This window comes from Dendrobates tinctorius, unplaced genomic scaffold (genome assembly GCF_039654945.1).
Source record: "Dendrobates tinctorius isolate UK_male_01 unplaced genomic scaffold, ASM3965494v1 ptg000014l, whole genome shotgun sequence".
NCBI lineage: Eukaryota > Metazoa > Chordata > Amphibia > Anura > Dendrobatidae > Dendrobates > Dendrobates tinctorius.
This window is the reverse complement of record NW_027361682.1, coordinates 13,936,764-13,945,846: the sequence shown is the minus strand read 5'-3', so window position 1 is coordinate 13,945,846 and position 9,083 is coordinate 13,936,764. Positions and strand designations below refer to the sequence as shown.

The window sequence follows — 9,083 nt, the reverse complement described above, 5'->3', positions numbered from 1 at the left end:
ACTTTGCATGCTGTGTCGCAGAGTATCAGCTCTGTTATTACCTTTTATCATATTGACTGAACATTTATCTGGACTTATATGCTATATTGCATTCAGATCATTAATACAATATTGCTTGCACAACCCACTGTGTCTGTAGTCTCTTTGACCTAGCCACTGGTGTCCAGTTGTATCCACTAGTATCGTGACCGGATACACAAGCCTTAAAAATGGATGCCGCTGGGTCAGAGACTTTAGAAGTGCGTGTTAAGAAGCTAAATAATATCACTGCCACTGTACACGCTGAAGTGCAGACATGGAAGAGCAGAATAGAAGGCCTAGAGGGGCAGACTAAATATGATATACAAGTACTCAGTCAGACCCTTCAGGAATTGCGTGGCCGAGTTGCGGCTCTGGAGGCACAATCTCAGGCTTCTGTTCCTACCATCCCCAAACTACCGCCATTTAGGTTTGGTGGCGACCGAGACAAGTACCGTGGGTTTCTGAACCAGTGTCGTTTATACTTTGCTGCACATGTCACACAGTTTCCTACAGACCGATCCAAGTATTGACTATCATCATGTTGCTGACTAATAAGGCCCTTGCCTGGGCAAACCCTCTGATAGAATCACAGGATGCATGTCTGAATGACTTCAATATGTTTATCGCCGCCATGGGGCAGATGTTTGACGATCCGAACCGTGGCCTTACAGCTGAGACGGCCCTGCTGAATTTGCGTCAAGGTAAACGCCCAGTGACTGAGTATGCTATGGATTTTAGAAGGTGGGCTCAGGACACCACTTGGAATAGTGCAGCGAAGTACTCTATATTTAAGAAGGGGTTGTCCAGTTCCATCAAGGACGAGCTTGCACGTGCGGAGGCTCCCACTGCTCTAGGTGATTTCATCAATCACTGTATTCGCCTAGACGCTCGCATCTCTGAACGAAAACTAGAAAGGTGGTCTGAGATGAACCGCAGCAATAAATCGCTTCTTCCTTTCCTTCCTAAGGAGATTCCGGACCCAAGTCCTCAGGAGTCCACACCTGAGCCGATGCAGGTAAATTCCCTACGAAGTCGAGTAAGTGACGAACGGAAGGAATTTCGCTTCAAGGAGAATTTATGTTTTTACTGTGGGAAGTCAGGACATTTTATTATCAACTGCCCCAATCGTTCTCGCAGAACAACCGCAGCCGTGATAGAACGCTACTTCTCTGAATCATACTCCATGACTTCCGAATCAGGGCCACCCGAAATTGCAGCAACCGCTCCTGATTATGACTTTTCAGATATGAACTCTGTTACATCTGAAACGATACTACCCATTAATGCTGTTATTCTATCTTCTGCAGTTTCATACCCTTGCAATAAGAAAAAAGATTCACATTGTTACCTTCCTATCAAGATCTGGATTGACTCCCGTTGGGTGAACAGTTCCGCCATGATAGACTCTGGGGCTAGCGGTAACTTCATGGACACTTCTTTTGCTAGGGAATATGGAATCCGATCACAGAGAAGAGTGTCTACAATTCTGATGGAGACTGTGGATGGGTCCCCTTTGACCTCGGGGCCCGTAGACCAGCAGACTGAACCACTGAAGGTCCTCATGGGAGATGATCACCAGGAGAAATTGCCCTTCCTTCTGATTTCCTCTCCACATTTCCCTATTATCTTGGGTTTACCCTGGTTGCAGGCTCAAAATCCCATCATTGACTGGGAGACTAAGAGATTGCGCTTCCCAGCTAAAGAGGTAACTTCTGAGAAATCGACTGATCCATCTCCGGCCAACCCATCATCGGACCTAGAGTTACCGGCAGTTTATAAAGAATTTTCGGACGTGTGCGATAAAAAGAATGCAGATAAATTACCACCACACCGCTCTTATGACTGCCCAATCGAGCTTCTGCCTGATGCTACCATTCCTTTTGGTAATATTTATCCATTGTCCGGTCCTGAGCTCAAGACTCTCAAAGAATATATCGACGAGAACCTGTCTAAGGGGTTTATACGCCCCTCATCCTCTCCAGCCGGTGCACCCATCTTTTTCGTTAAAAAGAAGGATGAATCCCTCAGACCCTGTGTTGATTACCGGGAAATTAACAAGGTAACCATCAAGAACCGCTACCCCCTGCCATTAATTCCGGAGCTTCTCGAGAGAGTTCGTCAGGCCAAGGTCTTTTCAAAATTGGACCTACGCGGGGCATACAATCTAGTCCGTATAAGACCTGGAGATGAATGGAAAACAGCATTTAGGTCTCGATATGGACACTTTGAGTATTTGGTCATGCCATTTGGACTTTGCAATGCCCCAGCAACGTTCCAACATCTCGTAAATGATATTTTCAGAGACATTCTTGATATTTTTGTCGTAATCTATTTGGATGACATTCTGATTTTTTCTAGCTCCATGGAGGAACATCAGCAACATGTCAAGACTGTCTTGCAGCGGTTGAGGGAACACCAGCTGTACATCAAGCTGGGGAAATGCGAATTTCACAAGTCGGAGATTCAATTCTTAGGTTATGTAATTTCTCCACAGGGTCTGAGTATGGATAACAGCAAGATCAAGGCAATTCAGGAGTGGCCAATCCCCAAGAACGTCAAGGTGGTCCAACGTTTCATCGGGTTTGCTAACTTCTACAGACGTTTCATCAAGAACTTCTCTGACATCGTCTCGCCCATCACCCGGTTGACACAGAAGAAGACAGCATTTATTTGCTCCCTTCAAGCCCAAGAAGCATTCTCTCGGCTCAAGACCAAGTTCACGTCAGCACCAGTACTGATCCACCCTGACCCGGAACTCGCCTTCATTATTGAAGTGGATGCCTCAAACTGTGCCACCGGGGCTATACTGTCCCAAAGAACAGGTGAGAAGAATTTACTTCATCCTTGTGCTTTTCTTTCCAAGCGACTGTCTCCTGCCGAAAAGAACTACGATGTAGGAAATAAAGAATTACTGGCTATCATCGCCGCCTTCAAGGAGTGGAGACATCTTCTGCAAGGAGCCTCACAGCCGATCGTGGTCCTCACGGATCACCGCAACCTTGAGTTCATCAGGTCAGCAAGATGCCTGACCCCACGGCAGGCCCGCTGGAGTCTTTTCCTTAATCAATTCAATTTTACAATCTCTTATAGACCAGGTTCTCGCAATGGAAAAGCAGATGCTCTATCCCGGATGTTCTCCACTGACGCTGTTCCAGATGCTCCACCTAAGACCATACTTTCTGATTGCAATTTTGTAGGAGTCATTCAGAATCAAGATTTGCTGCAGGTCATCAAAGAAGCTTACAACTCTGATCTTTTCCTGTCTCAGCCATCTGATGAGGTAAGCCTTCTTTTTAGGAATGGAGTTTGGACCCGGGAACGGCGCCTCTACATTCCTGAAGCCGTGAGGTTAAGAGTGTTGAGATTGGTTCATGATTCCAAGGTTGCAGGGCACAGAGGAATTCAGAAGACTCAAGAATTCTTATCTCACTTCTTCTGGTGGCCAGGTTTTCGGAAGGATGTCCAGAAGTACGTTTCATCTTGTGAGGTATGTGCCAAATTCAAGGTTCCACGTGCCTCCCCTACTGGTCTGTTACAGCCTTTGCCGGTGCCGTCTCGCCCGTGGGGATCCATTTCTATGGACTTTATTGTAGAACTGCCCCTTTCTGAGGGAAAGAGTACGATTTTGGTGGTGGTCGATCGCCTGACCAAGGCGGCCCATTTCATCCCTTGTTCCGGTTTACCCTCTGCGAAGGACACTGCTGACCTAATTATCCAGAACATCTTTTGCCTGCACGGGGTTCCGGATGAAGTTGTTTCTGACCGTGGAGTTCAATTTACTTCAAAGTTTTGGCGAAGCTTTTGTTCAGCATTAGGCATAGAAGTTAACTTATCTTCTGCTTTCCACCCACAGTCCAACGGGCAGACAGAACGTACCAACCAAACACTAGAGCAATACCTTCGCTGCTATCTTTGCCATTTGCAAGATGATTGGGTAAGGCTACTCCCCTTGGCCGAATTCTCTTATAACAACTCCCAGAGTGCCTCCACCAAACAGTCTCCATTCTACGCTAACCTGGGATATCACCCTAGCATTCTTCCCAGATTACCGGTAGATACATCTTTACCAGCAGTTGCCGACAGGATCTCTTCACTTCAACAGAACCTTGAACTTCTGAAAGAGACTTTGGGTTCCGCACAAGAGAGGTACAAGAATGCAGCTGACAGATTTCGCAAACCAACACCAACATTTAAGGTAGGAGATTTAGTCTGGTTATCTACGAAGAATTTAAAGATGAAGATCCCTTCCCCTAAGTTGGGACAGAAGTACATTGGTCCTTATAGGATCAGTGGTCTGGTAGGTGCTGTTGCATGTCGCTTAAAACTCCCAAGAACACTGAAGATACATCCTGTCTTTCATACTTCCCTACTGAAGACTGTAGTACCAAATCCTTTTCCAGGACGTTCATCTCCTCCTCCCGATCCCGTTCTTGTGGATGGTCAAGAGCAGTTCATCGTTGAGAGGATTCTGGATTCAAGAATCTACAGAAATCGACTGCAGTATTTGATTAAATGGCAAGGCTATTCCTCAGAGGAGAATTCCTGGGAACCCGTGGATAATATTAACGCCTCCCGACTGATTGAGCAGTTCCATCAAAGGTACCCTGGCAAGCCTGGTTTAGGGTCGTCCGGAGGCCGTTCTTGAGGTGGGAGTAATGTCAGTATCTAGTCCTGGAATCTGTTTCTCTTGCCCTTAGACTTGCCCTTAGTTAACATGGATCTTGATGTTTCCACGTCGGCCATCTTGCTTCCTGCCAAAGCTGTATATAAAGCCAGCACCTGCTCTGATTCATTGCTTGTGTATTATGTATTGGACTTTGTGCCTCTGCAGTCCCAAGCCTGGACTTACTATCCCTGTTGGTCCTCTCTTAACGGCGGAGTCCTCTGCCAACCTGCACGTCTGGATCCCTGCCTGCTGACCGAGTGATTGCTGAACACTTGACTTCAGGAACCTCTGCCTGACTACACCTGCGGTGAAGTAAGAACTCCAGCCAGCTAGTGTGTTCCTCCGCTCTGCAAGAGTCTGTGTCTTGTGCCCGCATTGCTCAGTGACTTTGCATGCTGTGTCGCAGAGTATCAGCTCTGCTATCATATTGACTGAACATTTATCTGGACTTATATGCTATATTGCATTCAGATCATTAATACAATATTGCTTGCGCAACCCACTGTGTCTGTAGTCTCTTTGACCTAGCCACTGGTGTCCAGTTGTATCCACTAGTATCGTGACAAATACACTCCCCATAAGCAGACTCTATATAGTATAATGCACCTCCCATACCCAGACTCTATATAGTATAATACACTCCCCATAGGCAGACTCTATAGTATAATGCACCCCCCATAGGCAGAATCTATATATAGTATAATACACTCCCCATAAGTAGACTCTATATAGTATAATGCACCCCCCATAGGCAGACTCTATATAGTATAAGGCACCCCTCACAGGCAGACTCTATATAGTACAATGCACCCCCATTGGCAGACTCTATATAATATAAAGCACCCCCATAAATAAATACATACAATACTCACCTCTCTTCCTCGTTAATCTGAGGCTCCGAGCACCCACACATCTCCGGACAGCGGGCGCCGAGTAGTGGCATCATCACGACCCTTGTCAATGTCTGCGTCAGGGACGTCAGACGCTGAGAGGGTGATGATGGGAGAGGAAGCAAAACGCTCCCACTCTAATCAATGTGGTCAGCTGTATCGGCATCTTATCCCCTTTATTGGCTCCTTGTCCTAAAGCCCCATACACATTAAGCTAATGGCCCCAATATTGACAAGTTCAGATAACTGTCTATGGGAGTTGTATGGGGGCGCCAGCCAACTGGAGAGCGCTCCTGTGTATGGGAGAGATGGCTGAGATGGGCTGGCGACAGTCACCTGACATGTATGGCCAAACTTAGTCCCATGTTTTGGGGATTCAGCCGGACGAACTGTTGATAATGCAGTGTGAACAGGTCCTAAGCGTCAGGCTCACATTCTTTGTATTTTTCTAGATGTATAGAAGCTGATAGACTCCTGAGACGGATAATACTGATATTTAGTGAGAAAACACAGAACGCTGCAATTATCAGTAGTAAAACTGCTCATGAAAACAAAATATAGAGGATTTATGTTGGGAGGGTGGAAGCTTATAGTAAGATTTTTCTGCCAAGTAAAATACTGAAGCGGCCAAATCTCCAACCAAATGTTCATCAGATACAGGAATTAGCGTCTATATTGTAATATAGTAAGTGATGCAAAATTACACACAGAAGACATCCAAGACTAGCTGTACGTATAGTGGGGAAAAATTAGTATTTGATACACTGCTGATTTTGCAAGTTTTCCCACCTACAAAGAATGGAGAGGTTTGTAATTTTTATCGTAGGTACACTTCAACTGTGAGAGACAGATTCTAAAAAAAATCCAGAAAACCACATTGTATGATTTTTGCATAATTAATTTGCATTTTATTGCATGAAATACGTATTTGATCACCTACCAACTAGCAAGATTTCTGGCTCTCACGGTTAGTTTTTCATTAAGAAGTCCTCCTACTCTGCACTCATTACCTGTATTAATTGCACCTGTTTGAACTTGTTACCTGTATAAAAGACACCTGTCCACGCACTCAATCAATCACACTCCAACCTCTCCACCATGGCCAAGACCAAAAAGCTGACTAAGGACACCAGGGACAAAATTGTAGACCTGCACAAGGCTGGGATGGGCTACAGGACAATAGGTAAGCAGCTTGGTGAGAAGGCAACTGTTGGCACAATTATTAGAAATTGCAAGAAGCATATGATGACTGTAATTCTTCCATTCTTGTAATTCTTCCAGGGCAAGCAAGGTCCCCCTGTTCACGCCAGCTAATGTACAGGCTCGTTTGAAGTTCGCCAATGACCATCTGGATGATCCAGAGAAGGCATGAGAGAAGGTCACGTGGTCAGATGAGATCAATATAGATCGTCGTGTTTGAAGGAAGAAGAATGAGTACAACCCCAAGAACACCGTCCCAACTGTGAAGCATGGTGGGGGAACATCATACTGTGGGGCTGCTTTTCTGCAAAGGGAACAGGACAACTGCACCATATATTGAAGGGAGGATAGATGGTGTTATGTATAGTGAGATTTTGGCCAATATCCTTTTCTCAGTAAGAACACTGAAGATAGGTCATGGCTGGGTCTTCCAGCATTACAATGACCCAAAAAACTCGTCCAGGGTAACTAAGGAGAGGCTCTGTAAAAAGCATTTCAAGGTCTTGGAGTGGCGTAGCCTGTCTCCAGACCTAAACCCAATAGAAAATCTTTGGAGGGAGCTGAAACTCAATGTTTCTCAGCAACAGGCCCGAAACCTGAAAGATCTGGAGAAGATCTGTATGGAGAATTGGGCCAAACTCCCTGCTGCAGTGTGTTTTCTGCCCATTCTGTGCAGCTAGATATTTTTAAGTGATGTTACAGCTATGGCCATTAGGTGTCATAAGTTGCCCTTCTCTTTTATTCATGTGTTTGGAATTTTCTGTTCCCCAAATGGTTAATTGTTCAGAACCGCCCCTTCTTTCTACCCTGGTCAACAACATGTAACCATTCTCCAGCTGTCTCCTGAGTAGCTCACACCTGCTCAGCTCACCTCTTTGCAAAACCATTGCTATAACAAGCGGATTCCGGTAAGGTTAATGCAATATATGTTATGCATCTCTGTTAGCTGTCCATAATGCATTCCTCATGATGTTTGCAATGCATGTTCAGCTCCTGTAATGCTAGTGCACTGCACGATAGTTATGCATCCTCCGTTCAGTGAGTGTAAAGCTGGCAGCCACAAGTTATGTTAGATATTTCTTTCTCCTTTGCTGCTGTGTATGTTATATTGCTCAGCTCTTATATAATGCATGATAACAGCATCCTGTATCATTGTTACTGTTGTGATAATACCCTGCATTGCTATTACCTGCCAGTATTTGTGTATTGTATACTGTCTACCAGTTCTGACATGCTGTATTATCTGTCTCTTGTAGTTTTTACCTGAATCATGAACATTTTGTACAACAATCTGCTGAATCATCCATATCTGTGTTCAATAACCTATGATATCATCTACTACCGTTCTACTATACCATATGTTATCATCTCCCATCGTTGTCCATATCATCCCAATAAATAATAGACTTAAGCACACATACAGTCTTGTTTCTGGGAGTGGATGAAAGGTTAAGCCTTGTGAAAGTATTCGGCCCCCTGGAACTTTTCAACCTTTTCTCAAATATCATGCTTCGAACATAAAGATACCAAATGTAAATCTTTGGTGAAGAATCAATAACAAGTGGGACACAATTGTGACGTTGAATGAAATTTATTGGTTATTTTAAATTTTTGTGGAAATTCAAAAACTGAAAAGTGGGGCGTGCAATATTATTTGGCCCCTTTAACTTAATACTTTTTTGTGCCACCTTTCGCTGCGATTACAGCTGCAAGTCACTTGGGCTATGTCTCTATCAGTTTTGTACATCAAGAGACTGAAATTCTTGCCCATTCTTCCTTGGCAAACAGCTCGAGCTCAGTGAGGTTTGATGGTGATCGTTTATGAACAGCAGTTTTCAGCTCTTTCCACAGATTCTCGATTGGATTCAGGTCTGGACTTTGACTTAGCCATTCTAACACCTGGATACGTTTATTTGTGAACCATTCCTTTGTAGATTTTGCTTTATGTTTGGGATCATTGTCTTGTTGGAAGACAAATCTCCGTCCCGGTCTCAGGTCTTTTGCAGACTCCAACAGGTTTTCTTCAAGAATGGTCCTGTATTTGGCTCCATCCATCTTCCCATCAATTTTAATCATCTTCCCTGTCCCTGCTGAAGAAAAGCAGGCCCAAACCATGATGCTGCCACCACCATGTTTGACAGTGGGGATGGTGTGTTCAGGGTGATGAGCTGTGTTGCCTTTAAGCCAAACATATCGTTTGGCATTGTTGCTGATTTTGGTTTCATCTGACCAGAGCACCTTCTTCCACATGTTTGGTGTGTCTCCCAGGTGGATTGTTGCAAACTTTAAATGACACTTTTTATGGA

At 44.7% G+C, this 9,083-nt stretch overlaps 1 protein-coding gene across 1 annotated transcript in view; it reads left to right on the top strand.

Annotated features, from left to right (window-relative positions):
* The first annotated feature begins 4,901 nt into the window (after positions 1 to 4,901).
* The window catches only part of TEKT3 (tektin 3), a 116,051-nt gene continuing 111,869 nt past the window's right edge, over positions 4,902 to 9,083 (top strand). The window contains exon 1 of the mRNA XM_073559631.1: positions 4,902 to 4,999. The gene's annotated coding sequence lies outside the window, so the exon portion shown is untranslated. The remainder of the gene's footprint in view (positions 5,000 to 9,083) is intronic.